This window comes from Hippocampus guttulatus, chromosome 10, assembly GCF_054856545.1.
Source record: "Hippocampus guttulatus isolate MCC_2025c chromosome 10, RoL_Hgut_1.0, whole genome shotgun sequence".
NCBI lineage: Eukaryota > Metazoa > Chordata > Actinopteri > Syngnathiformes > Syngnathidae > Hippocampus > Hippocampus guttulatus.
Genome location: NC_141270.1, coordinates 18,033,144 through 18,060,887, shown reverse-complemented (window position 1 = coordinate 18,060,887; position 27,744 = coordinate 18,033,144). Strand labels below are relative to the sequence as shown.

Below are 27,744 nucleotides of genomic sequence, written 5' to 3'. Positions count from 1 at the left end.
ACCTCCACTAGGCTTTTTGGCTCATATTCCACCCGGAATGTGTAAGATGAGAATTCGAATGTGTCAATGTACTGTACAAAGCCAGTAAGAGATGTGCTTCAATGCATGCTTGCCACACACAATGTGCCTAGAGAGATTGATGTTTTTGTCATCCACCTGCTTCAAAGCTGCAACAAACAGCCGGCTGATGCAAACAGAAGAACCTAGCTATTCAGCTCACAAACAAAAGAGAGAGAACCTCACAGCCCCTTCTTGCACATCTGTTTTGGAGGAATATATCAGCTGTTGCGGTGCACACTGGGCTCTAATGATCCTGAATGTTGTGTCTGTGATTGGGTAAGTTGCATATTTTTATTTTTATTTATTTTTTGGTCTCTTTCGGGAAATTGGAACAACCAAAGGATTTATTTGAAAGGACGAAATGTAGCCGTAGGGGAAGCAGCAGTATTTTCCCCTCCCTCTTCTTTCTCAGCCTTTCTCTGTGGCTCACTCTTTGGAAAGAAAATCTACAAGCATGCAGCATGACTGGCTTTCATGGCATTCCGGTGGCAAAAACTGCATCAAAATGTTAGCAAGAGAGGATAGAAGAAGAGAGGCAGATGCATAGAGGCGGTGAGATCTCTGTTGTCATCTGTCTTGGTCTGCTTCTCCTTCTCTGCCTCGAAGTCTGACTGCTCTCACATCCTCTGTCTCCACTGCTGGGCTCCGTCTACATGAGGGATGATCTATGGTGCTTTGTTTATCACTGGCCATGGTCACTTCTCTGGAATGCAATTGGCTGGAACTACACCGTGTGGGTCCTGCACCCTTCGTCTCTCTCTCTCTCTCTCGCTCCCCCCCCCCCTCATCTCCCTGTTTCGCTGGCTTTTGAAAAGAACTGGGGTGTCCGAAAAGTCTTTATCCCTCGCAGTCCTTTTTTTGTCATGGTGTTTTGCATGTGAATGTTAATGGCACGTGTTGTTCCCAGGACTGTTGATCGATTGTTTAGATAGATTTGAATAGATTTAATAATTTGTGCGTACACAATGATGTATTCCCTTATTCTTGTTTTGCTGCAAAATTTTGAGTTGGCACCCTCGTCTTTTGACAGTAATAGTGTTTTTAGAACCAAATACTTAAGATGATGAAATACGTGTTTCCACATTTTTAACCATATTGAAGTAAATGGACAACCTGAAGCACACTTTGTGGATGAAATGTGCTATCTAAATAAAGCTACCTTGCTTTGCCTTATAGAATTCTATTGTTTGAGTAAGACACATTTATTATATTGTAGTGTTTCCGTCAAACACCTCAGATTGTAGAACTCTCTCTCTCTCTCGCTCTCTTCTGTTTCCAAAATTAAAGTGAATTCGGGATAAAATCAAACAAACGCAAATTCTGTTTTCACCCACTTCTTGTCTATTACCCACTATTGTCAATTTGAACTTTACCTTAATCAAAAGTTGAACTCCCTATTAAATGCACTGGTCGCCTGATGGAACGCATTGGGAACTCTGTCCATGCTTCGCTCTTGATTTATGCAAATTGAGTGAAGCAGCCATCAAGTGTTTCGAAGAATGTTTAGCTGTGTGTGTCCATGTATGTGTGTGCGTGTGTTTGGGTGCGGGTTTATTGATGCGTTAGTGTGCATGTATACTGTATGTGTGTTTCTAGATAAGCGGGAGGACAGTGTGTGAGGTTTTAGCTATGGATTACAGGTCTCTTAGAAAGGTTTCTATCCAGACTGCTGACTGACAAGAGTTGATGGGATTACAGGCAGCATGTGTCTGCCCTAGCCCCCCACACCTCTTCCAATCGGTGACCAGGGGCCCTAGATGGAAAGTTGCTTTTGGTTTGTGTGTGTCTTGGTGTCAATTGGCTTTACACTACAAATAAAATTTTGAAAGTAACACCAGCTGTATGACATATTAAACATATCATTTTTAACATTAAGGCACATACAAAATCAGAAATAGGGATACAGTACATTGGAGACGGTTTCTATTGCCCAAATTACAATTTGAATTTAATCGACGCCATTGGTCTACTTAATGGAATCTGAGGCATTTGTACATTTTGCAGGGCTAGAAGGAAGCTTGTACCTTCCCAGATTGTTCAATTCTCATTAAATTTACTATTGGAGAGTGTGACGGATGGAATCCGTCAGAAAACTAAATTGCAGCATGTGTGATCATTCTGTTATTCTGAAACATTTGGAATGTTGAGTGTTGATTGGGGAAAAAAAGAAATCTGTTAAAACAAAAAAAATAATTGTGTTACTTCCTCAGTGATTTCTCAGATTAATTCATTCTAGGTTGTAAAACTACTGTAAATGTTTACCTTTTTGTGGTCATCATTAGGCATGTCATGGTCCGATCATGTGGTTGGAAATCAGGACCGATCACGTGGTTTTTCAGCTGATTGCGGATACGGGGCAGAAAGTTCGTTTTTCTTCATATTTTGACATTTTATAGGTCACAAAGTGACCAAATAATCCTAAAACATACGTACCTGGTCAAATGGAGCAGCCACATCTTAATTTTATAAAACACAATGTTACATTTAATTTTTATGAGGGGGAGGGAGGCAGGGGCGGTCAGATTGAGAGTAAGATCCACACGCATGCACAGTGCTTTCCATCCACGATGCAGCAAAACATAGATTTTTGGAGTAAAAAGGTGACCAAAAAAAACCCAAAGTGAAAATTGGGTAAACCAAAATAATCTGCTTTCTCTGACATACAGTCGCCTCACTAAACGGCATAAAGTTTGAGAGCGCGACAGATAGGTTATAAATTGTGACGTATCCAAACAACATAATTTGAAAGAGAAATTTAAGAAATGTAAATTATTTGGTTACAAGCAAGCTTATTCCCCATTGGTTGAAATTAATGAGGTCATAAATCAATAGTGTCGTTTTTTTAGTTGAGAGAAGGCAAGCGGGTACCCACCGACGACTTAGCTGCGTCCACTTGTCGTTCGAGCCTGCGTACGCTAATAAATAACAATGTAATGTATTTTTTATCATTAGATAAATCAAATGCAACAGAGGAATCAATCATTCTGTGTTAATGCTTATACATGCAAGCCATTCCATAAATTGGTGCCATTTGCATCCCCAGGAAATAAAATGTATAGATGCACAAAACAATGACATGAAAATACACTTTTTTTTAAAGCATCCCGCACATTGATATGTTGTGTGCTTGCTGTAGGCATTCTATTAATCTAAATGTCTTGGCGATACTGTATTTGCTAATTTTATGCTAAAAACCCATGAAGAGTTTCAGTACAAAAGCAATGACGTAAAATAAAACATGCCTAATATTGATCAATACACATTTTACGTTGTTCAATGCATGTATGTGTATCATCAAATTTGGAGCTAAAGAAAAAGAAAAAAGATAGAACTTGAGTTTATTTTGAGAGTGTTACAAAAAGGAATTAGCAAAGATTTGGTGGATTGTCCCATATTATGTCAATGTAGATCCAAATACAATAATATGTATAAAAATGTATGTACCGTATTTCTATATGCATGTCTGTATGTCAATTTCTATACTAATTTGAGACCTATTGTATGCGTGCTCTTTATTTTAATGTATGCTGTGGTATCAGATATGGACAGATCCTTAAAACCAAGACTCATGTGCCAAAAAAGTGTGCTCGGGAAATCCCTCGTCATCATAATTTCGGTTTAAAATTCACAGGGTCACATTATTTGGTTACTTGGGGCCAGTGGGGAAAGAAAATATGTTTTAAAGCATTTTAAGCATGACTTAGAAGGACACGTTACAGGGCCTAGCGCAAGTATTCTTGTCTGATTATATTGACCTACCGAGTTAATTTCTTTAATCATCTCAGATTTTAAGAGAGTAGGACAAGCATACAACACAAGTACACTTGAATGTGCGTGAAGTGAGCTTGTCGGGTACCTGGAAATGACCATATGCTTGTTATTGTTCCCTCGTGCTTTATTAGCAAATGGTGGCATCATCTGTTTTGGACAATGACAAAATCATATCAGCCGGGTAAATCTATAAAGTGAATCGAGAGCACATGCCTTCCACAATCTGTCTTTGACTCTTCCTTCACGTCCCTTTTGTTTTCTGTGTCTCCGCATGCCATTGGTTAGCTTGCTTATCAAATTGGCTCTGTTGTTGGATATGCTCCTTGAAAATGTGTGCGATTCCACGACGTAATTGCCGTTTGAATCTAACATTGGTTTGAAATAATATACAAGTTTTGGGGTAGGGGGTGAAATAGCATGCTGTGATTCTCCATCTGTGCAATATTGAAATGGGCCGTCCTCCTTTACCATGCTGGCCCAGAATAAGCTTCACTTTAAAGGATCAATTCTTTTATTATTGAAGTCAATCTCTGCAGTGCAGGATAATACATTCTACATTGATCCTCTTCACAACACCCCCCCCCCCCAAAAAAAAGCCCTTTATTGCCATTCCTTCCAGCGAGGCTCACATTTAAAAATATATGTGCCGCAGAAAAAAGATTTTACAAAGTGACTGGAGGACAAATAAGCCATATACAACTAGGTATTCATATTTTAAAGGGAAGGAAAGAAGGCAGACAATAAGGATTCACATTTGCCAGCAGGCGTTTTGAATATCATTACCAGCTTTGTGGGGAGAAATTGAAATCCTAAGCATAAATAAAGTACCTGGTAATTAAAAACTGTGTCGCAGCACCAAAGCTTTGATTCTTGACTCCAGAAAGTCTGTGCGTGAATCTACCTACACGCGCATATTATAGTCATTGCAGCAGTGGCGTCTGACTCAAAGCAAAGGGTGCTTGATTTTATGTTTAGGACAGACTTCACTCACAAGGTATCTTTTTTTTTTTTTAAATGTAATGTGTGTCACGTTGTTCTTGTCATGTGCCAACAAGGTCGGGGCAGACTTCTCTGTATTTCCATTTAATAGTCATTTAGCACGTTTCAGATGAGATAGAATTGTGCTATTTATCTTTCCAATCACATACGGCGATCATGTTTCAGCAAAATGGGCTGTCTGGTTTTGAGTCGTTTGCGGTCTGCAAAGCAGCCACAAACAGCTTGACACGGCTGTATCCCATTCAAACCCTGAAGCATGAGTTCCAGACTGTTATTGAACAAATGTGTGCCAGCAGTTGAGGACTTTAATGATCTGGACCCACTGGGGTCTAGTGCTTCACGCCTACAGGCTAGCTACTCGATGCCCAATCAATTGCTTTTTATTAAAATAGTTTACAAGGCAACACAAATCCATATTGTTTTGCCTCAGACTCGGGCACCCATGTGAAATATGTTGGTCATATTTCTATATTTTTTTTTTCCAAATGAATGCAGACAATGATTGTTGGATATGCACGAGAATCAAATAGAGGGGCAGCGCTTTGGCATTATTGGAATATCCATTTCAGTATTGATTTTCATAAGAGATGCATCGGCGATGATCTTGTTTTGGCTTCCCTCAACGGGACTGAATTACACAGCATATTATCCCTGGTATTAAGGCAAAATTAATAACACAAGTAATTATAATACTTATGTCTAATGATATGCTGTGAGGGCCCTATTGATTCCGTCGAGATGCATCTTGTGGAAAAAGCTTGGAGTGTTGCCTGACGACAGGCGCTGCCAGCGAGCTCAGCCCTGGAGTGGCTGCATGTAAAATAAGATCAACTGCCGAATACAAGCCTCAATCTCCATTGAATGTCATTTTATACTTTAAATCCAATCTGTGGTCAGTGATTAATCTCCGTTATCTGTTTGCACCTGTTTTCTGCCCTATGGAACCCTCTCAGGCTACTGGCTGATGTGCTTTGCCGCACAACATCATTTTGAATCCATTTGTCTGATGATGAAATAAGAAATAATGGAGATTTTAAATCAATTCTGCTGTAAAATAACCCAAAATCACCCAAACAATGACAAAATTAGACCTTCCAGATTTACCCACATTTCATTTCAGTCCCATCATGGGTGTTAGTGATCCCTTGTGTTTAAAACATAACATGCTGACATCTTTATGTATATTAAATTGTGTAATACTGTAAAATGTGTGGCCAAGTTTAATGAATGCCAGGCACTCTTGTGCTCTATGTATGTTTATCAAGCTGCTATGAATCTTTTGTCCTGCACCTCAAAAAATGGCGACATGGTCTTTTCTAATCGAATTGTCTTTTATCATCTCAGCTTGTTGTGTTAGCTGTGTTATACTGTCTGTAGTACTACACTTGATTTCTGTACTGGGTTGGATATATGCATGGATATATAAATTCGGAGTGGAAAAAGTTTTACAAGAATTTACTACACCAGCTTGTCTTTTTTTTCCCCCAGAAATTCATCTTAATTATCATTCCAGTTCATCAAATGTCTTCAATGTCACTGCGGTTGAGAATGGATGTGCTGCTACCTTTGAGGTGAGAGGACAGTGAGGTGCAGTTGCAAATACCAGCCAAAAGAGGGCAACATGATGTCAGTTTTGTCCTCCCCCCACGCCCCCCTCACCCTCCACCCCACCCCAACTCACCCACCGCACCTCAATAGTCCTTCCACAAAGCAGTGCAAACTCAAGGAGGAACCGGGTGAGGGGAGAAAGGATGTGGTGGGGGGTTGTAGGTGCTGGGTTAAACGTGTAAGTAACAATAATTTACATTTACGCCTGGAACGGCTTCCCCGCGCTGTCAGTCAGCAGTTCAAAGCTCTCCTTCATTCTCTTGGCAACAAAGCGGGTCGTCTTGTCACATAGGCACCAGGTAGCAAAGCAGCGGATGAAGTTCTTCACAGTCAAGGTTTCATTATAGAACACCTTGCCTCAGTGTGGTGACCCGCTTCAAAAATAAAAGTGTGATGAGAGAAATTAAACATAATATGCTCGCTGTCTCGAAGTCAAAGCCCTCATCATCTCGCAGAAGTGGTGGTTCTCCACACCCGAAAGTGACTTTGGGCCTCAGACAAGGTCGTTCGCATACAAAAGCTTGTGGCGCCTTTTGATAACTTTAGAGGTGTCAGATTTGCATCTGTGCTCTCACTCAAAAACCATTTCCCATTCGACCATTCTCATGAGTTGACTTGATGGTCAGAGCTTTTGTGCTTTATCGAAAAAGGCACAAAATAGCAGTAATAGATCAGACGAAACGACACCTTTTGCCATTGCTTGTATTTTCGGCTGTAAAAATCTCACAGCCCATTTGTTCTCTGATGTGACAGCATTGATGATATGATGACAGATGTCTTACCAGCCCACCCCTCGGTGCCAACAACCACCACCCACCCAATATCATCTCCCCTCTTATTCCACACACACACACACACACACACACACACACACACACACACACACACACACACACACACACACACACACACACACACACACACACACACACACACCAGAGGCGCACAATGAAGCGCAATGCCCGGTTCGGCTGCGAGTCGACTGCAGAGCACATCTGCATTACTCTACTCAGTGGACCCCAAACCCCTCCTTTCCCCACCCCTTGGATGCCTTTCCCCTGTCCTCCCTAGAGGAAAGAGACTGATAGTCCTCTTTGGCACAGCACTGCCTCTTTGTTCTCAGCCCGGACGGCTACAAAAAGTCATTGAGGCAGGGTCAGCTGTATTTCACACTCTGGCCAGCAGAGGACGGCATGTCATGCACGGCATCACAGGGCTTGTGGCAGAGGAGAGAGAAAGCCTCTGTGGCAACGTTTATTCTTCATATTGACACCAGCTGTGCACAACTTACACGAGTATTTGTTAGCTGTTATTAATAGAAACAAGCCCTAATTGCATGTATCCTAATTGGTTTCACATGCAGTACCAGTGTAGCAGTACTCACGGCAATGCATAATACTGTAAGCGCTGCTGGTAATACCATTTAATTACACTGGACATGCACCTTAATAGGCCTTCAAAAAGAAATTACATGCATATTTCCACTCAGCTGCATGCGGGATTTTAGGGCTGCACGGGCTATTCAAACAATAAATTGCGTGATTGACAGGGAATGAATCTGTGACCATTTTGAGAAGCAATGCTACGCGTATTCATGAACATTCACTTTTCATTTCGGGATCAAATGTAACTGTGACCTACTTATTAATTGACATATTTTTTCTTAACTGTCACTCTCCGCTTGTCTGAAATTGTGAGCTTTATTTAATGTTGTATTTTATTCATTTATCCTTTGTTAATGATATAAGATAATTAGTCACACCCTTAGAGATAGTCAACATCTGGTTGAGTGATTCCCTTCAATTTGTTTCGCAAAAGGAACAATCCCCCCCCCCCCCCCCCGAAACAGCTATTCTTAGTTAAACTGGCTTGATGCTAATCTGTACCTTTGACCTCCCCACATGTCTCATGAACGCACACACACACGCACTCACCTGAACTCTGTATCTTTCACTACCACATTTTTCATCCCACGCATGCAGACAACAGCAGGTGAATTTAGATACACAGTATGTCAAACTAACTCTTATCAAACAAACACTTGAAACAAAACTGTCTTTACAAGTACATACTCTACTTTCTTTGTATTCTTTGTGATACTCCATCTCGGCTAATGGTTATTCGGTGCTGACTTCTGCTGAATTTGTCATTTTGCTTCTTGTAAGATGGAAATGTGTGTGTGCATATTTATCATTATTGCCCCCCGTCTCCCCGCCTCCCAACCCCATGCCAGGTTTTTGTAGAACATTTAGCTAATTGATTATCACATGCCTTGGCCTTATCAGCAAACCGTTATTTTGTAAATGAATATTCAAGAGAGATTTTTCCTCTCATTGCCTTTGTACTCCATTATTTGTGGACAAAATATGCAAACAGTGAGAAAGGCAGCTTGCTTTTCTGCTTCACTGCCTAATTACATTTTGTGCTTGCACCTATACACAGACGCGACGTGTATTCATAGCGGAGGAGAATGAATTCACACACTCCCCCGACTGCAATCGTATGCCAGGCATCTGCTTATGAAGTGTCGCTTTCTTCCAGGATGGTACTGCAACTAACACCCCCCCCCCACCACACACACACACACACACACACACCTCCCACCTCACTCCAGCACAAACGGAATAAGAAAGATCAAGCTTGGGAAAAGGACAGAAAGAAGCTTAATCGTTCCTGTCTTTTTCAGACCCCCCCCCCCCTTCACTTTTCTCCAAAATCCACCGTCTGGATCATTGTGTGATCAATTTGACTTGTTTATGTTTATGCTGCCGCCATATTTGTGAGAAGCCTTGTCACAAGAGAGGAAATATATGGCAGCGTCAAAAGGAGAAAGAGAAGTGAGTGAGGGAGGAGAGGAGGGGTGGTGTCTGACAGGTGGAGTAGGTGGTGCGGTGGGATCGTGGAAGGAGGAATGGAATGACAGTGACATACCGAAAACAAGAGGAGGGACAAAGAAGAGGGATTGGTCGTATTTTTCGTATATTTTTTTTAATCAGTGTCGTTCCATTTCATCAGATAGGTAGGTAGGTACCATTTGAGGTTGGCAGTATATTCTTGTGCCTACCGCTTATACTTTCACAAGACTGCCAAATAAATACCGCTACATGTGTCAAACCACAGCCCGTTCGCCTGCCTAGTTAGGTGTTCACAGCTAATCATGCCTGGCAGAACATTCTGCTTTAATTTTGGGCGTAATGGCAATGAGAGGGGCAAAATGATACGAAAAAAGAGTGGAGGAGAGTGGAAGCAAGAGATGAGGGGAATGAAACAAGGGGAAAAAAAGACAGGAGAGAGAAGCTGGGAAGGTGATTAGTTGTACTGGCGGATCTCGGCGGTGGAGGAGGTTGGAACACTAATCCTTGCTTTGGTTGGAGACATTTTCACGCAGTAGGTCCCTTCTTTCCGCCCCCTCTCAATTTTAAGCCCCGTGTCAAGCTCAAGCCCTTCTTTTCCAGTGCTCACTTGCTCTCATTTCCTCTGCCTTCTGGCAAGCCCTGCTATTTATAAAAAAAAAAAAAATCATTTTTCTTTTTCTCTCCCTCTCTTTTCTCCTTTAATTCTTTCCTGGCGTGTCTGATTTTCTGCCCTGCTTAGAGAAGGTGCCTAGATGAGTGGCAGTCAGCCAGGGATCGGCTCCTTTCTTGCGCTTCCTCCTTCTCCTCCTCTTTCTCTTGCTCCTCACATGTGGCCACATGCTGCAAGCACCCAAACGCTTTACGTATCAGATTTACATTGTAAAACAGTAGCGGCTGTTGTATATTGATGACGAGCTCACATTAGAAGCATTTCTGCTGTTTTCCATAACCAGTGTGCTGGAGTGATGTGAATTGGCCCTATGCCCAGGCAATAAGCCTTAGATGTTGTAGTGTGACATCATTTATCCACTGCGTATTTGATTGTTTTGGCTGGTTTTGAACTTGATGGATCTCTTTGTTGTCTCTGAAAATGACGAACGTCCACTTCTTCAGCTTACTCCTTTCTGCTCAAATAATAAAAATATACTGTATGTATTTAGAACAATGGCTCTATCGCTGCTTGTGAAAGCATATCAAATACTGCTTTAAATCTATATATTGTGAAATGTTTATTACAGCAAAGTACCACATAACGAAACTTTACACAGATAAGCTGCCAATAAAGAAAACTGCATTTTTTTGCATTTACATTCATGCCAACCACTCCAGGGCCTGTCAATGCTTAAGGCCAAATTTCATCCAAACGGCCATTGATTTGCTCGTCCTTTGGCTTTTCCCTGGTTTGGGAAATGAATCATGGCTTTTTTTTATTTTTTATTTTTTTTGCTGTTCTCACTCTTGGCATCATTTCTTGAATCCATACACTTCTCGTTTTCCATAAATAACAGAGCACAACCCAACTTGGAATGGTATGTAGTGCAGGATGCTTTTGTTCTCAAAATGACAGCAAAGGCCAGAGGTGCTTCACCCTAACACACTCTCACACACGCGTGCACACACACACGCACACGCACACACACACGCACACACACAAACAAACACACACACATTTATGCAGGCACAAGTTCAAGTTTGCCAGTATATTCACAGATGTAAGAGGAAAACAAATAAACTATACTCCCTCATAAAGTAATAAAGTTTAAGATACACATGATGTCTTATTCCGCACATAACCTTTACTCTCCTCTTTATTTCCCTGCTCCTTTTTCTCCACTCTTCCGCGGCAACAGAAGGCACAATTAATTTCCCTGACCTTATGAATGGCCCAAACAGTATCGGGTCAAATTCCAATGTTCATTAGACTTTCGTTTTATTTCACTATTGTGTACATATGCAACTGGATAATGAGCACCCACAGAGAATGCGAGTATAGATTTTTATTTTATGATGCTTGGGAGGGAAAAAAAAAGTTGTAATTAAAGAAAGATAAACATCCACCTGGTTAGATTGTAGCTTAAGTGTGAAAAAGAAAGACAGAAGATGTGTTTTTCTAAAGGGTGCGTGCGTTGATTGGAGATGGGCTAACATATGCAACATATGGTGCTCATATGATGTAGTAGGTTGTCTTTTAATGATCTGTATGTCTTTTTGTGTACGTGATCTCATTTAAATGCTGACGCACGCATATAATGAAGACCATATACACAAAGTTACAATAAAAAAAATCTCATTACCTGCAGGGCTTTGAAGCGGGTTTGGCAGCAGGATTTTAGTGTTTCACTTTGTAATCTCTTTAAAATGGAATTTGCCGCTATATATAAACCACAAATTTAAATTACAACGCAGATTTTTCAGGCAGGGTAGGAGCGCCACCTGCATAATCTGTAGCCTTGGTTTATAACGGTGATGCACTCAAGGGCAATTTTTCCAGGTGTGGTTCATGGACGTAAACGGTGTGAGCATCATAACGTTGCCAGTTAGCCAATTCATGCTTTATGTTTACCTTTAAATAACCTTCGTCATCCATCAAACCCGTGACCAACAGCTGCAACAGAGCAGTGTCAAAACTCTGAGCCAAATACAGTTCACTCCATGTTTCGTTGTAGTGTTAAAAGAAAGCAGATTGGACCTTTGGGTAACCCACCACATACATACCTTTTAGGCGTGCAGAGCTGCTTTTTAATCTCTGGCAAATTTAAGTCCTTTTTAAAACTTTACGGACTGAACAATTGGGAGAAAAGCATGTTTTAGGTAATAACGTAGCCATATCTTCTGTTTTCCTACCTCCTATTTGGAATGTTAAAACTCCTTTTCACATTGACAAATATTTTGACAATAAAGTGACTAATTGGCTGAATTGGAAAACAGAAATAGTTTTGCTATTCTGATTTTTAAAAAAAATCTCTGTTCTGTGATATCAATGGGCATGTATGTGTGTTACAATTTTTTTTAAACCTGGAAATGTACTAAAATGCATACTTTAAATATAGCTATGATGCATCCACATAAATATGTTACCTGACTTTTCTGGGATTTTTCTTGGGCTATTTCATCTGTTGCAGTATGAGTCAAGTTATTACAACACACATTTATATATTCAACCCACAAAATTTGGAGGAGTGTTATTTTCTACAATTTTATATTTAACCAGGATGCTTGAATGTTAGCAGATACCATACCACATTGCAGGGGGGTGGGGGGGGGGGGGGGGCTAACAGCTGCAAATCGATTCTCATCATGCACCCCAAAAGACACGTTCAAACAAATGACTCCTTTTTAAACGTCACAACACTAATATGTGATATCATGGGTGTTGATATCTAAATTACTTTCATTGCTAAGTAAATCAAGATGAAGGAGCCAGGTAAAAGAGCCCAAAGGGCATAACACAAGGTTAAAACTGCATGAAAAGTTGGAGCTCTGTTTTTAGTGCTCATCCAAAGTATTTTAATAGAGTTGAATTTCGAATGAGGTTTTTCTCATTCTAATATTTTCTGTTTCTGGTGTCGTACAATGGAACAAGTATAAAATACTGAATGAAACGTGGCCCAGTAAGAATGCTGTTACCCGTTGCTATCTCGAAGCCATCATCATGGTCACTGCAGCTCTACTGAAACCAGGGACGTATTTCATCTGAGAGCACACGGACTAAGGTGATGGCACAGCCGCTAAAGCTCTCCGTCAAACAACAGAGGAGACAGAGTGAGGGAGAAAAACCTCACACTCGATATACATGACAGCAACACTCTTGAACTGCAAGGTGCCAGTTTGGGCACTTCTTTGGAGAAAATAAATCTTTACTTGGTAAATATAGCAACAAAGTCAACTGTTTTAATGGAATAAGAAATTTGATTGGTTTTGGTATACTGTGACTAACAGGAAGTATCTGCTCAAATGTATGTCATGTAGTGTGAGGTTAAAAGACGTGCTTCCATGTGTAATTAATGGGTGACTTTCCTATACTATTTAAGTATAAGTATTTCAGTTACTTGGACCTACACAGTACACTTATACAGCACCAAGCAAGGAGGTGACCCAACTGATGAGTCCACCTCCCAACCATAGCACCAGCTCCAAGGAGTCTCCTGGGCCTCCAGGATCCTGTTAGCTCACAAGCTCGCTAAACGCGAGTGACTCTTGTGGCATTTAAAGCCCCTAAATGACGAGGTGGATGTATCGCTTTATCTACATTACCTCACTCTGTGCATTTGACAGATTATGGCCTTGATTACATAACCTCATACCGAATTCTGCTCAAGTAAAGGTCTTTGTTGTTCTGTCGAGCATCTTTGATTGCTTTTTCCATGGCAGTCTCTTCCTGACATCGTTCCATGCCTGTATCTTCATCTCACTCGGCATCCGTCGTAATGGTTTGCTGTTCGTGGCCGTCGGACCTTGGTTCTTGTTCCACGGCATCCTAAGCCCGCCCGTTTCCGTGATGGCCTCGAGCCCCAGCTCCAGCTCAAAGGAAGAAGGCATGCCTTTGTTGTAGCCGGTCCACCAAAGCTCATGCCTGGCTCATGCAACTCTCACCATGGCCATTCACCTGAACTACCTCAATGAGCACGATGTGCTTGGTGGTGAAGTGGCCTGCTGGCAGGCCGAGCCGAACACAATTTGTTTGACTTTGCAAACTGGCCCCTATTGGCCTCTTCCTGTCATTCTGGTTAAAGTCCAGGACATTCTGTTCAAGACTGTACTCCCTTCCTAGTATCTGCCTCCAGGCTTTCTTCCGCTCACCCTGTTTTTAGTCTATTTTTGTTCAGTGTTTCATCTTTTGGATTTTCAGTTCACATACTATAACATTTGCTCAGATCATTTCAGTTTGTATGATGTGATTTAGTTTTAGTTTTCCGATGTCTGTACTGATTGCTCATGAAGTCGTTGTCTCCGCCTGGTCTTATCAGCCCTGCTCTCATTGTGTCATCAATAGGCTGTCTCAAGTTTGGTTTCATTGTCACATTAGTCTGTATGTAGTTAGTTCACTGTTTGTCATTAAGTTACTTTCTGTCACATTGTCATTGTCACAAATCCTGTCATTCCCAATTTTTGGGACTTTGCTGTTTGAAGATTGTTTTTTCTGTGCTACCCGGTACCTTGTTTGCTGTTTTTTGTAATTCGTATTTATTCAAGGTTGCTCTTAACTGTTACTTCCTTGTGCTTGCGTCAACCTTATACCTGTACACCACCATGACAAGCTCCCTAAATGTGACAGAGATGCTCCCTTGTAAGCTATTAAATGGCTGTTATTTTTATTTTATTTCGATCCAATAATGGCTCTGAAGAGCGTTTCACACACACACACACACACACACACACACACACACACACACACACACACACACACACACACACGCGCACACACACACACACACACACACACACACACACACACATTGTTATGATGGAACTCTAACTTTATATAAAGAAATCTGCTCTGTAGACAATTAAACCAATAGAGAGGGCACAAAGATGCCTGTCAATACATTAACCTTTATGTACTGTACTCTAATATGCTTGGCATCAAGCAAAGTGTTCTATTTTCATTCTTTCCATGCACCATTTCGGCTTTTCATACTCGTTATTTATTTTTTATTGATGGATAGATGCTCCATCAATTGTTTATAGTCATTAGCTGTTAACATAGTGAAAAGTCCTACCTGTCACAATGGCCACCAATTTAATAATTCATACTGTATCTCTGTCAAATATCTTATGTGACTGTATTTTGCTATAGGTGAATACGAGTCCATTCATATTACACGTTTGTAGCTATTTAAATTGAACATGCAAAATACCTTTGAACATTTGTTTCAATCCTGTATGTTAAGGTGTTTAAGGAGACTTACACTATTCTGTATTTTTCTCCGCACAATGTATAAAGTCTTCATGTGTCTCATTAAAAAGTATATCATGCTTGGGTCAAAGTAGACCCCCAAAATGAATAATGCACACTCATCATTCTTTTTTAACCGCCCTGTTGAAACCAACCTGTTCTGGAGTTTGGGATGCGTTCTTCATTCCCAAGCCACCAATTTACATGAGTCAATACATAGACATACATGGACCAGTGGTTACCACATCCACCTCACAGTGCAGAGGTGCAGGGTTCGAGTCCGGTTCTGGCCTTCCTGTGTGGAGTTTGCATGTTCTCCCGTGCCTGAGTGGGTTTTCTCCTGGTTCTCCTGCCCCCCACATTCCAAAACCATGCATGGCAGGCTGATTGAAAACTCAAAATTGTCTGTAGGTGTGAGTGTGAGTGCAGATGCTTGTTCGTTTCTGTGTGCCCCGCAATTGGCTGGCAACCGGTTCAGGGTGTCCCCGCCTACTGCCCGAAGACAGCTGGGATCAGCTCCAGCACGCCCCGCGCGTCCCTTGTGAGGATAAAGCGGATCGGAAAATGGATGCATGGATGGACTAGATTAGATTCAGTATTTGGTGTTTAAGACTTGGTTTACATGGCCTTTTTTTCTTTTTACCGGAGTGACCAGGGGCCTTGGAGATCCACTTTCTAGCTTTGTCCTTCGCAAACTTCTAAGTTTCAAGTCAGGGTGACGAAAAACAAATGGAACAGAACTTTTAGGGGAGTGTGTGTGTGTGTGTGTGTGTGTGTGTGTGTGTGCGTGTGTGTGTGTGTGTGTCAGAGGAATGAGAAGGAAAGGAACAAGGAAGAGTAGCTGATATGAGTTCTTCTAATGGCGGAGAGAGTGCAAGAAGAGGAAACTGAGTGAAGAGGTAAAAGGAGGGACCGTACAGTTCTGATAGATATTGATAGAGATTGTAATGAATGTGGTGAGGGCATGGCACCCTAAAGCTCTGCAGTGGTAATGCAGGGTGACAGTGTATTTGTACTAATAACCCTTAAAAGTGGTGATAAAATACTCCACTCCCCTACTGGAGCCCCTGATGGATGCGCTGGGAGTAATTAAACTCCATTAGGCTGTGGGACCACTTACCATGCATCTGTGTGTGTGTGTGTGTGTGTGTGTGTGTTTGACCATCTTAAGCACTACTCCCCTCGGGGATCGGGCTATTCCAGATAGAAGGGCAAGTGTGGAGCCATTGTCTGCAAATTTGAGCTACATTTAGTGCAGTATCACATAATATCCGTAAGATCACACATGCACCATGCAGTAAAGTCCATGGTAGCTTGTTTCGACATAATCAAAATCAGAATCATGTTTGTTGGCCAAGTATGTAGAAAACACAAGGAATTTGTCTACACTAGTATTGCAATAACAAGCAACGACGACAAACAAGGACATGACATAAGTATCGAAAGACTTTCCGAAATGTAAGGGTACCATTGTGCAGTAGTACCATCCACTGACAGCTGTGTGACAATGTGCAGAGATAACGTGATCAGTGGTGCAATACAATACTATGACGGTTGTGCAGTTGGTGCAGATAATCGTTGCACCATTTTTTTAAGTGACCAGTCGCAGTCATTGTAGTACAACTTTAGGTGTGCAATTATCTTAGCGTGTGTGTGTGTCTTTGAGTGCTTTAGAGAGCTGGAGCTACAATGCTCATTGGGGTAAAACTGTTCCACAGGGGTGCGCAAAAATGCAAAGAGCCACTATGGATTTGAGTTACTGTTTAGGGAGTTAATGGCGAGAGAGAAGAAGCTGTTTGAATGTCGGCTGGTTTTGATGCACATCCTTTGGTAGTGCTTGCCTGAATCGAATAGCTGGAAGAGGTGGTGGGCAGGGTTTGGGGGGGTCTAGTTGGATTTCCTGTGCCCTTGTCTTGGTTCTTGCAGTGTTCAAGTCCTCGAGAGTGGGTAGGGCGGTGCCAATGATTTTTTTCCCCCCACAATCCTAACTGGCTGTCGCAGTCCGATTTTGTCTTTTTTATGGCAGGATTTATCAAGGCACTGACAGACAGATTCAGTGCTCCGCTAGCGGACAAGCATTAATATTTTGGACTTTCTTATTTGAACCCTTCTATTGCGGTGAAGTGTTGTTCATATGCCATATAGACACTCTTTAATGCCTCTTCTGATCTGGGATAATAAAGACTATGGCTGCAATCCACCAATAAACTGTGGGCAAAATAGGACAAAGAAGAAGAAGAAGAAAAACTCCTCCGAAACTGCGAAACATTAGCACATTTCACTTTTAATACTTAATTTGAGCTGGACACATCACTTAATAAAGTGTGTCACCAGTACATGACAATAATAACGACGTCGTGACAGATTGACTGAAATTTACTGATGGTCCAAAAATAGCGGTGATTGTTGAAGTTTACGGTTTTAAAATAGCGGCTGTAATTTAGCAATGATGATAGCTTAGTTAAAATAATGATAAAGGATTGCCAAATACAGTTTAGTTCGGCTTGAAATCCTGATGGGTGTACGAATGACGAATAACGGACCATCAAAATTCATTACGTGCCCAGCTCTGATATTCACCTGTACAACTGCACTTTGCACACACCAATGTCATGCACAGACACCAGTGAGTCTATTTCTGCTTCTGCAATGTCGATCATGCGTGCACTTCGACCACCTGGATCTTAATAGATCAGCATGCAATAGCAGCTACGTTCCATTCCGTAATGGCGTATAACGACGCAGACACAGACGCCCCCTTACACTCATTCTACCCATTTAAACTCTAGGAAAATACCAATGGAAAGAAAACTTCACCCACACGTGCAATTAGGCTGCACTTTTTGCTAGACTTGTGCTGGGCACAAAAATAGGGACCCTAATGATTATTTTACACTCTGCAGCATAAACCAACAAAGCAGCAACAACTACACAGTAATGCCAACATTTACATTTTTTTTAAATTAACTGAACTAGAACTTGTCGACCTAGTGCAGAGGTTCTGTGCAGTACAAGAAAGCAATCTTCAACACCAAAGAAGCATGTACAAAAATGTTTTAAACTTCTCATAATAAACGTACCTCTACCGATATTTACTTGGATAAGGGTAACTTTTTTTTTTTTGCCAGAGTATATTGGACAATTTGCTGTCATAATAAAAAAAAAAAAATACAAATTTTTAAAAAACTCAAAAAAGATGATGATAATATTAATAATAGATTACATTTCTATACTGCCTTTCAAGGGACCAAACGATGCTAAACAACACTGTAAAGAAGTTCTCTTTAAAATAACAGTTCATCATTGGCATGAGGGACACCAGTATTTTACTCCATTCACAATGCACCGATGTATTTTAAAAGTATTGTATTGTATTTTGAATTACACTATACTACCTTCGGAAGACAGCGGTTGGTATTGTATTGGAAAATAATTTTACACCTCAACTACTCTTCATTACTTCAGATTTTAACAAAATGGTACTGTATTTTGCATCGCAGTGCATGATAGTAAATTAACTGTGTAATTATATTTTTACAGGCCACAACAGATTCTTTTTTTTCTTTTTTTTTTTTTTAATATTAATGCATCCGATTTATATGGTACTGTAATGTCACACACTCCAAGCGCCGACAATAGACATTCAAGTACTCGAACATTCACACCCTGGTGGGAGTAAACTATGTTTTAACCAAACTGACTCGGACAGAGTGGGATTTGAACTGCGTACCCCTTGGTTACTGGACGACCCATTTGGCCTCCTGAGCCACAGCTGCTCCATAATTGGATGTCTCTTGTATTTTACTCTTGTGCTTCTGCCTTAAGCCTATCAGCCTGATTATTAGTGGCAGGGGTGGAAGTTAACAGCTGATTATCTTGTAATGGCTGGTAGGGTAAAGGTAGTGTTGAACAAACAGAAGAGAATTGCAGTACTGTATGTGTCGGTGACTGAGTGGTTCGCACACCTACCTGAGAGTTTTGAGGATGGGGTTTCGAGTCCAGGCTTTGGCCCTTCTGTGTGGAGTTTCTATGCTCTCCTTGTGCTCTCCCTTTGCATTTGCACACAGTTGTTGTCCATGTGCCATTGAACATGTATTAACTCATTCAGTACCAGCCAATTCTGGACCAAGTCTGAAAAGACGTTTAAAAACGTCTTTGGGAGTGAATGAGTTCTGCTGAGGAAGTGTCACTTTGAAATGCTGCCTTTGTTGTTTCATTCCGTGATCCCACTGCCGCTGGTATGAATTTAGCCGCCAACGAGTCAAAGCTTGTGACATGAGGCAAACCCAACTCATGCATCTTCACATAACCCTGTTTCTTTTGATCCAGAATTTGGAACAGAAGTTTGTCAGCAAAAATAAAAAATAAAAATCAGTTTATTTACCGCCACACTTTTGTGAGTCGATTAATAATTTACTTGAGGGTTCAAATTTTAGGAGCAAAATGCAACCATTTAGGGGCAGTCTGGAGCCCTGTTCTTGCAACATGGGGAGATACTTTTTGGCATTCAAATTTCCATCAAGCAAAAAAAAATTTTTTTTTTAATTTGTTTGTTAGTTTATTTGGTGACACCAAATAAACTAACAAACAAATAAATTAAATATGGATGGGAAAGTACGGGACAGTAGGATACAAAATCTCCCTAAATATATATGGAGCACAGAGTATGAGTCTTGTTTAAAACTTCCCAATATGGACCGATGGAGCGCGAGAGGTCCACCGGTTAGCGCGTGCAAATATTTGATTCACATAGTGCTGGAAACCTATGCTACACTCCTGGCTGTACCCTGTCGTGAGTTGCAGTGAAAGCAAGTCACTGCCATTGACGTCTAGTATTTTGCTGTTTCACGATCGCAGCATCATGCAGTGGCATATGTGTTGCCATGAATGTGTATGCCATGCATCGGTGACTGAGTGGTTAGCACACCTACCTGAGAGCTTTGAGGATGGGGTTTTGAGTCCAGGCTTTGGCCCTTCTGTGTGGGTTGATGTTTCCATCAACCCAAAAAAATTATTTCAATCATTTTTGGTGACACCAAATAAACAAACAAACAAATAAATGAAATATGGATGGGAAAGTATGTGATAGTTGGATACAAAATTTTAATCCTCCTATCTAGTAGTAGGATACAGCATCCCCCAAGAGGGCGCCTGAGTAGGCAGCCCTCGGCAAGTGCTTTTCAAGAGCCTTGCTTTTTATTTTTTATTTTTTTGTTTTGTCACATGGTGTTTTTTGTTTCATCGTGTAGACCTGATGTGGACTGTTTTCAGCGTTCCACGACATTCGTCAAAGGAGAATAATCTGTGCTTGGTGGTTGCGCCTTCTCGGCAGCACGCCTGTACCACACAGATTTGGATTGGGAGGAATGTCGGCGCCATTTGACTGTCGGTGCTGGACAGACCTGGGGCGCTTGTGTTTTTTGCGCCTGTAATGGGCAGCATTTTTCACAGCCCCATTTTGTTCAGTGGAGATGTCGGCGCTGTTGAACAGTCTGCGTTGGTGCGGATGGATGGATGGCTGCTGAAGTTGAGGATGAGGAGAGAGGAGCGTTGGCGCAGCGCGCCGATGCGTATTTGCAACCGAGAGTCGCCGCTTGGAATTGAAATGGATTTCCATGGGACAGGAGAAGTGAACCAATCTCTTTTTTTCGTCAATGGATGCTACAGCTTCTTGTTGACTTTGAAACTTAGCTTGTAGCCAACGTGTGCACATTTTGAGCATGACATCTCTGATCCACTGGTGAAAGGACGCTTTGATTCTCTCCTCTTCCATCTCAACCTGCTTTAAACAGCAAATTATGTGAGGGAAAAGTGGTTAGGATTGCACGACTGTCTGTGTTTTATGTTTTTATGACTGTGTTGTGTTTATTATTTTACTTTATGTTAACCGTTTTGTTAACTGTTTTGTTAAGCGCATTGTTACAGCTGCAGCTGTTGTGAAAGAGCTATATAAATCAGCATGTGTTGTATTGTATGTCGCTCTCTCTCTTTGTTGCTGACTTCAGGATATGTTTTCACTCAAAGTTGAGAGGTAGACGCTTGCAGTAATTTCACCACCGTGACGCTCACAAGGAGAAACAGCAGTCCTATTTCTTGTTCTCATAACTCTACCAATTAGTACAAAAGAATGCAAGGATATGATATGTGTAGAACCAATTGAATTGGTCTTTTCCCCCTTGCCTCAGTAGTTTTCAGTAATTGAGCCACCGGTTGGTAATTTGGGAGCATAAAGAAAAAGACATCAGCAAAAGTGATGAATAGACTGGACGCACAAACATAAACAAACACAGTTTAACAGCACAGAGATGCCCATGTCTTTACTGCAGGTGATTCTGGAGGCCTCTCAGAACAGCCTGGCAGGTCCGATATGTGCTGTTTCCCTATTTTTAATGACCCTCCGGGGAACCCTTACCTGATGGACCAGCCTAGCCAATGTGTCCAGGTGCAGCAACACAAGTGTTTCATTAAAAATTCAAGCCAACGTTTTGGAGCAAAATTCTCAGTTGGCACAGAGGGATAGAGTGGAGTGATAGAGTGATTTCCTAAAAAAAAAACTAAAACAAAAAAAAAAAACAAATGATGAACAGATGATCCATGACACAGGTCCAAAATTTGACATATGTAGGTATGCATATCTTTTAAGCAGCACAAACAACCTCCAAAATCTATTTTTCATCCATTTTTTTCTCACATTCTGACATAACTTGACCTGTGATTAATTAGTTTACTGTGGCAGTCAAGTTTTGTGAGCAGTATATTTCCATTGCTGAGCATGATGATGACTGCAGCTGTTTTCTGGTCTTACTATGCCTTGTAAATGTGTCACTAGTCAATTCTTGTTATGTAGTAATTAAATTAAAATGACATGGTCCCATGACATCATGTTTATTTTAGAGTGTGCAAAAAAAATATATTTATCTACTTTTAACACAAAATGGTGAAAATGTGTGGCCCGTACACCCTTTCGGAGCAGATCTGTTTCACATAAAGTAATACCACATTTCAAACATGCACCTTAGTGGAGGTCTGCACTCTCTGGGTGCCACTCTCAGTTCCCTAATAATTACCAAGCTCTTCAGAGAAATCATTTCCATGATCACACAGTGTTTCAATAACAGTAATTTCATTCGTGTTAGTTTGGTAGCTACAATCACAAGCTTTATTGGAAGCAAATGTAGGATGTGAGTGACACTTTTATCCTTTAAAGTAATGCCACATATTTTTCACATGGGGAAAATCGGTGTTGATTGCACGAGTTATAATGAGGGTGGAATTGTGCCATAAAGAGAGAATAATTTTATCACTTTAATTATATCCGTTCTTTATTCTTGTATTCATGCTCAAACGCAGCCAGGAATGAGTCGGTGTTTGTCTGCCTATGATTGTGTGTGTAAACAGCTGGATATGACTAAAGTCCTGAGCTGATGGCTGTTCTGGCATGTTGACATGTGCCTTCAGGTGCAGAGTGTTCTCCATTTCACGCATAAAAGAGTTAGCTCGGTCTTGCACACACAAACAACCTGACACACACACACACACACACACACAATAGGCAATAGCAACGCCGTAAATGCATGCAAAAACATCTACCCACGTACGCAGACACACAAGGGAGAGGAGTGCTACAAAAGTAGGTGTGTATATCAGATCCTCAAAGCGAATCCTGTTTGACTGTTTGTCTGGTGTTGCCGGTGTCTGCTGCTTCATTATTACACCTTGCTGTTTTGGAGATGAATAATTGATTCATTGTGTCGTACTGGATGATAATGTTTATTCTTAGTGATTATAATTAACCCAAAAACATCATACAGTATATCACTTCTATAAATGTGTCAGTAACAACATACTAAATGTAATCATATATATATATATATATATTTATTTATATGTATGTGTGTGTGTGTGTGTGTGTGTGTGTGTGTGTGTTTGTGTTTGTACACAAACGCTGCATCCGTGGTGTAGTCATGTGCCGTCAGGGGCCTTCAAGGCCTTCACTGCAGGCCTAAACATTCTAAGAAACCCCTGACCTGCATTGAAAAACTTTAGATACATTTGTAAAATATTGTATAAAATGTATTTCCTACCGTCTTTTGTCTAAATTCATTATTATGTGTCTTGGCAACGCAGCGCAGGTAGTGTGGGTTCAATTCTCAGTCAGTGATGCGTGTGAACGGTTGCCCGTATCAATATGCGCCCTTCTCTGACCGGCGACAAGCTCTGGTTGCAATTCGCCTTTCAACCTAAAGTCATGTGACACTGAACATGGGGGGAATGGATGAATGGATGTTGTCATGCAGATAAACAGTAAACAATTTTTGTCACTGGGCACTGTGGCTCCTGTTTTCCCGGAGTTACGGGCCACTCAGGATTTTGACCAGACAGAATTTTAGGCGCAAATGAAATTGTTTTGGAGTTGAGCAAACTTTCTACCAATTCAAGTACTTTCGCTGGGCGGGTTGGGCAAGTGAGGTACAATAAGTCTATGATGTGATCTTTTCATTTTTTATTTCAATTCCTTTTGTGTTGGTGTGCTTTCTAGTCAAAATAATCATGCCATGCAAACTGAAATTACATAAATACCCAGCTATGCAGCAAGGCATGTTCTCAAAAATGTGAACTTTCTGTGTGATTTAATGAAATAGCACTTGCTTCAAAGAGCAAAAAATAAATGTTCAAAACAAATACCTGACAATCTGCATCAAACATGGAACAATTAACATGATACGATGCGAAAGGACAGTCCATAGTTTGGAGGATTTATTCAATTTGCATCCGTAATTGTGTGTAATTTACAAACTCATTATTTTACAATTTAGTGCATTTAACAGCAGCTGGAGGGCAGATAAAGGAGGGACTATAGGGGGCTAGCATGGGCCCCTGATGTACCCCAAACGTGATGCAAAGCACTAAAATAATGATGTTCGTCTGTTTCATCTTAAAACGTCAGATTTCAGCAGGGAGAAGCATGAACAATAACCCACCTTATTTTCACCACCAAAAAGACAAAAGGTTTGACAAAAGGAACCGTCTGGTGATCAGGATGATAATATGATTTGATCTTTATGTTTTTGATGGAATTATTCAACCATGACATGACTGTTTTTCCTGGAGAGTTAATGAGGGATTTAAGACAACTTGCAAATGCATCTTTTCTACTCATTTCAGTTCCTGTGGGGAAAAAAAACAAAAACAAAAAAAACCACTTTAATCAGTAGATACTGGGAAGGTGACATACTTCTTGACAGCCATAGTGCTTTTCTTTGCACCTGGCATACCCACAAGAGTCCATGACGGAACAGGCGTGCTGCTTCACTTCGTCTTTTTGGATTCAGGCTTCATCTGCAGGCAAGATGGCCTTGTTAAGCTCTTATAAAGTCCGCGGATTTTCAAGGTATGATTGTACTTAAAGTAGGATTGTGGGTCCTTTAATGTGTCAAACCGTGTGTGTGTGTGTGCGTGCGCACGCGCGTGATGGCTTCTCCCCAAAACTCATAATTGATTGTTTACTTTCATTTTTTTTCTTTCTGAGCCTATAAGTATGAAATTTTAATTAGGAGAGCTGACAGGTCTGGTGCATGATCCGCAGCCTTGGATCTATCACCGAAAAAACAAAAAAAGCAAGAAAGACTGGAAGAAGAAGTGTGAGTGAGACACTTTCTCATCTTTTCTTCCACATCCTCCTCCCTTCCTCCTCATCCTTCCAAACCCCTGATGCGAGAGCCGGACTGAGCAGCAGGTGCCATATTACTGTGTACAGAAAAGCAATTAGGCAGCATATTGGTTGAATGAGGAGTGCATTAATATTAGCAAGTGCATTTGTCAGTGGCGTTTGATGCGAGTCCTTTTCTTTTCTTTCTGCAACATTAAGATTGTGGCGCTCATAAATTCACTGCTTAAACCACCATCTGCTGCGCTGTCAGCCCACACCGAGGAGAGAGCACAGGAGAGAGGAGCCATTTATTCCCTTCTGTCTCTCACACTGGGGAAAGAGTGAAAGACAGATAGATAAGAAGAAATGCATTCACTCCCCCTTTCGCTTTTGTTCCGCCGGGAAAGCCGATGTATTAGGATTTATGGAGATGTTTGGCTCAAACCGAGTGACAGTACTCTTAAATCTGGTTCAATTCTTTTTTGTCTTGAGTGCTATACCTTCTGCTTACCGACACATATGAGGACACATTACCCTACGGTGGACTCGGGAAGGAGATCAATTCTTAAAGACGTAGGAACGAACTCACAACGAACAGTTGAGTTTGCAATTACTGTACATTGTTCGTGACAAGCTGAAAAATAGAAGATTAAGGTTAGCCTGGATACCGACACTGGAAAAGTGCCACCATACCTTGCTGTTAAAAGTGCAACAATGCAGTGCTCGAAATATTGATATCGATGACTTCATTTGAGAAACAACTTTCTAATTTTGCTGAGCAATTTCTTTTGCAGATTAATTCCAGGGACCCTATGCAATGGTTTTATTAAGCAGCAATAATATCACATTGTGTATACAGTAGCAACAAACTGTAATTCATTATTTAGAAGCAAAGCTAAATTGAATAAAAAAAAAGATGAGGTCTAACCATAATGTCATTTTGATGGACCACAAAAGTCAAAATCAAAACTCGAGATTCTATTATGAAAACATATACGATTACTAAAATCATTAGTCAATATTTTATACTCGTGTCTTATTCCAGAATTGGGCAGCCCGGTGGGTCGATTGGTCTGTGCATCGGCCTCACAGTGCAGGGGTGCAGGGTTTGACTCCGCCTCCGGCCTTCCTGTGTGGAGTTTGCATGTTCTCCCCGTGCCTGCGTGGGTTTTCTCCAGGTGCTCCGGTTTCCTCCCATATTCCAAGAACATGCATGGCAGGTTAATGCAAGACTCTAAATTGTCCCTAGGTGTAAGTGTGGGTGCAGATGGTTGTTTGTCTATGTGTGCCCTGCGATTGGAGGACATTTGGGCTTCAAAATTCTTGAAAAATCAGCCTTCACTCTTCTGATTTTTTGCTCCATTTTCATCAATACTAATAGTAGAGCTTAACGGTTTAGCTTGCTGTTACTGCTGACCAAGAGGACAAATTTACTTCTGTAAATAGGTAAAGGAAAAAAAAAATCTTATTCTGATCATACGCACAACAGGGTTGCATGAGGTGGAGTGAGACATTCAATCAAGTCTATCTTGTAAAAATGTGAAAAATAGAAGAGAGGACAAACCTTTGCTCTACTCATTCTTTTGAAAAACTGACGATGTCAATTGCATCTTATCATGAGATTCACAGCTTTCTTCCTCTATACTGGTGAAAAGGTTTCGGGAACAGGGTTGCGTGCATGTTGTGCGACACCTGTACCATGAATAATAATTGTTATTTGAAATAAATTGTTTAGTTGAATAAATGTTCCCACAGTGACAAGAGACAACAATGAAACAAATAATACCAAAATGACATTTACATTTCATTTTAACTGTTTTATTTTTGATTCAATTTGGTCATTCGGGGCCTGGGACAAGAGAAAAGAGGGACATTTGGGGGTATTTCAGACTTATGTGCTATTTTTAAAACCATTTTCAAGCATTATTTTCTCTTAGGTTTTTTATTTAAATTTTTTTGTTTTAGATTTGGTCTCAGGACAGCTACATGTTTTCAGAAATTGCATGTTTCAGCATTTTGTATGTGGATTATTTCAAATTTGATGGTTGGGATGTAAACTATCCTCCACTTCTGGAATGACCCCGATATTAACATCTAATTAAGTCATTTTAACCTTATGAGCCATTTCTCCTGGCTGACGTTCACCATAAACGGAATTCATATAATTTCCTGTTCTGTTTCCTGTTTAGCGAGTTCCTACAGACTCTAGTCACTTATTAATTTGCCTGCTATTTTTCTGTTCTAAGTTGGATGCTCTCTGCTTTAGCGCAGTTCCGGCCAGACTACTATGAAAAGTGACTTGATCGCCCAAGACCATTATTCTGGTGTTAAACACAATAGCCGTGTCAATCTTAGGTTAGCTTAGCATTTAGCTAAAAAAAAAATAGACGAGTCAGAAAATGCTATAAGTGCAGCGGTTTAGAACTATTCACTTTCACTTTCCAATGAATGGTTATGCTCTCTCAAAGCCATTTTAAGAGTTAAAAAAAAAACAAAGTCATACACGTCACGCTCAGTGTAAACATGGTAACAGCTGTTTAAGCAATGAAAATAGTTTGCCACCATAGCATAAAGTGTAACCAGTAGATTGTGACATCCTGCATCTTGTGGTCTTCGTACGTGCAATGGCAAGAGAAGTTTTGTTTTAAATTGCTTTCAGGTTCCTCCCATGTAAACTGCAGTTTGTCAAGCGACACCCTTTAGGTTGTGTCCTGTTGTGGTGGGTACCTTTGCAGATGTTTGTAAATAAGTCATAAACTTGATTTATGATATTCATCTTGCCCTTACTGTCTTCAGAAAACAAAACAAAACAAAAATCATTGAGTAGTGTATTGAGTAGTAATGATCATTTAATGAAAATCCTCAACTTTTTACAAACCAAGAATTAAAATAGGCAATTCAGAACA

At 40.8% G+C, this 27,744-nt stretch overlaps 1 long non-coding RNA gene across 3 annotated transcripts in view; it reads left to right on the top strand.

Moving 5' to 3' along the window:
* The first annotated feature begins 143 nt into the window (after nucleotides 1-143).
* The window catches only part of LOC147199495 (uncharacterized), a 45,555-nt gene continuing 17,954 nt past the window's right edge, over nucleotides 144-27,744 (top strand). The window contains exon 1 of one of the 3 annotated variants that reach the window (XR_015102066.1): nucleotides 144-336. This is a non-coding gene — a long non-coding RNA (uncharacterized LOC147199495). Of the gene's footprint in view, nucleotides 337-509; nucleotides 613-22,747; nucleotides 22,824-27,744 lie in introns of those variants that run through there. The other 2 variants (XR_015102064.1, XR_015102065.1) reach the window with 2 other exon arrangements.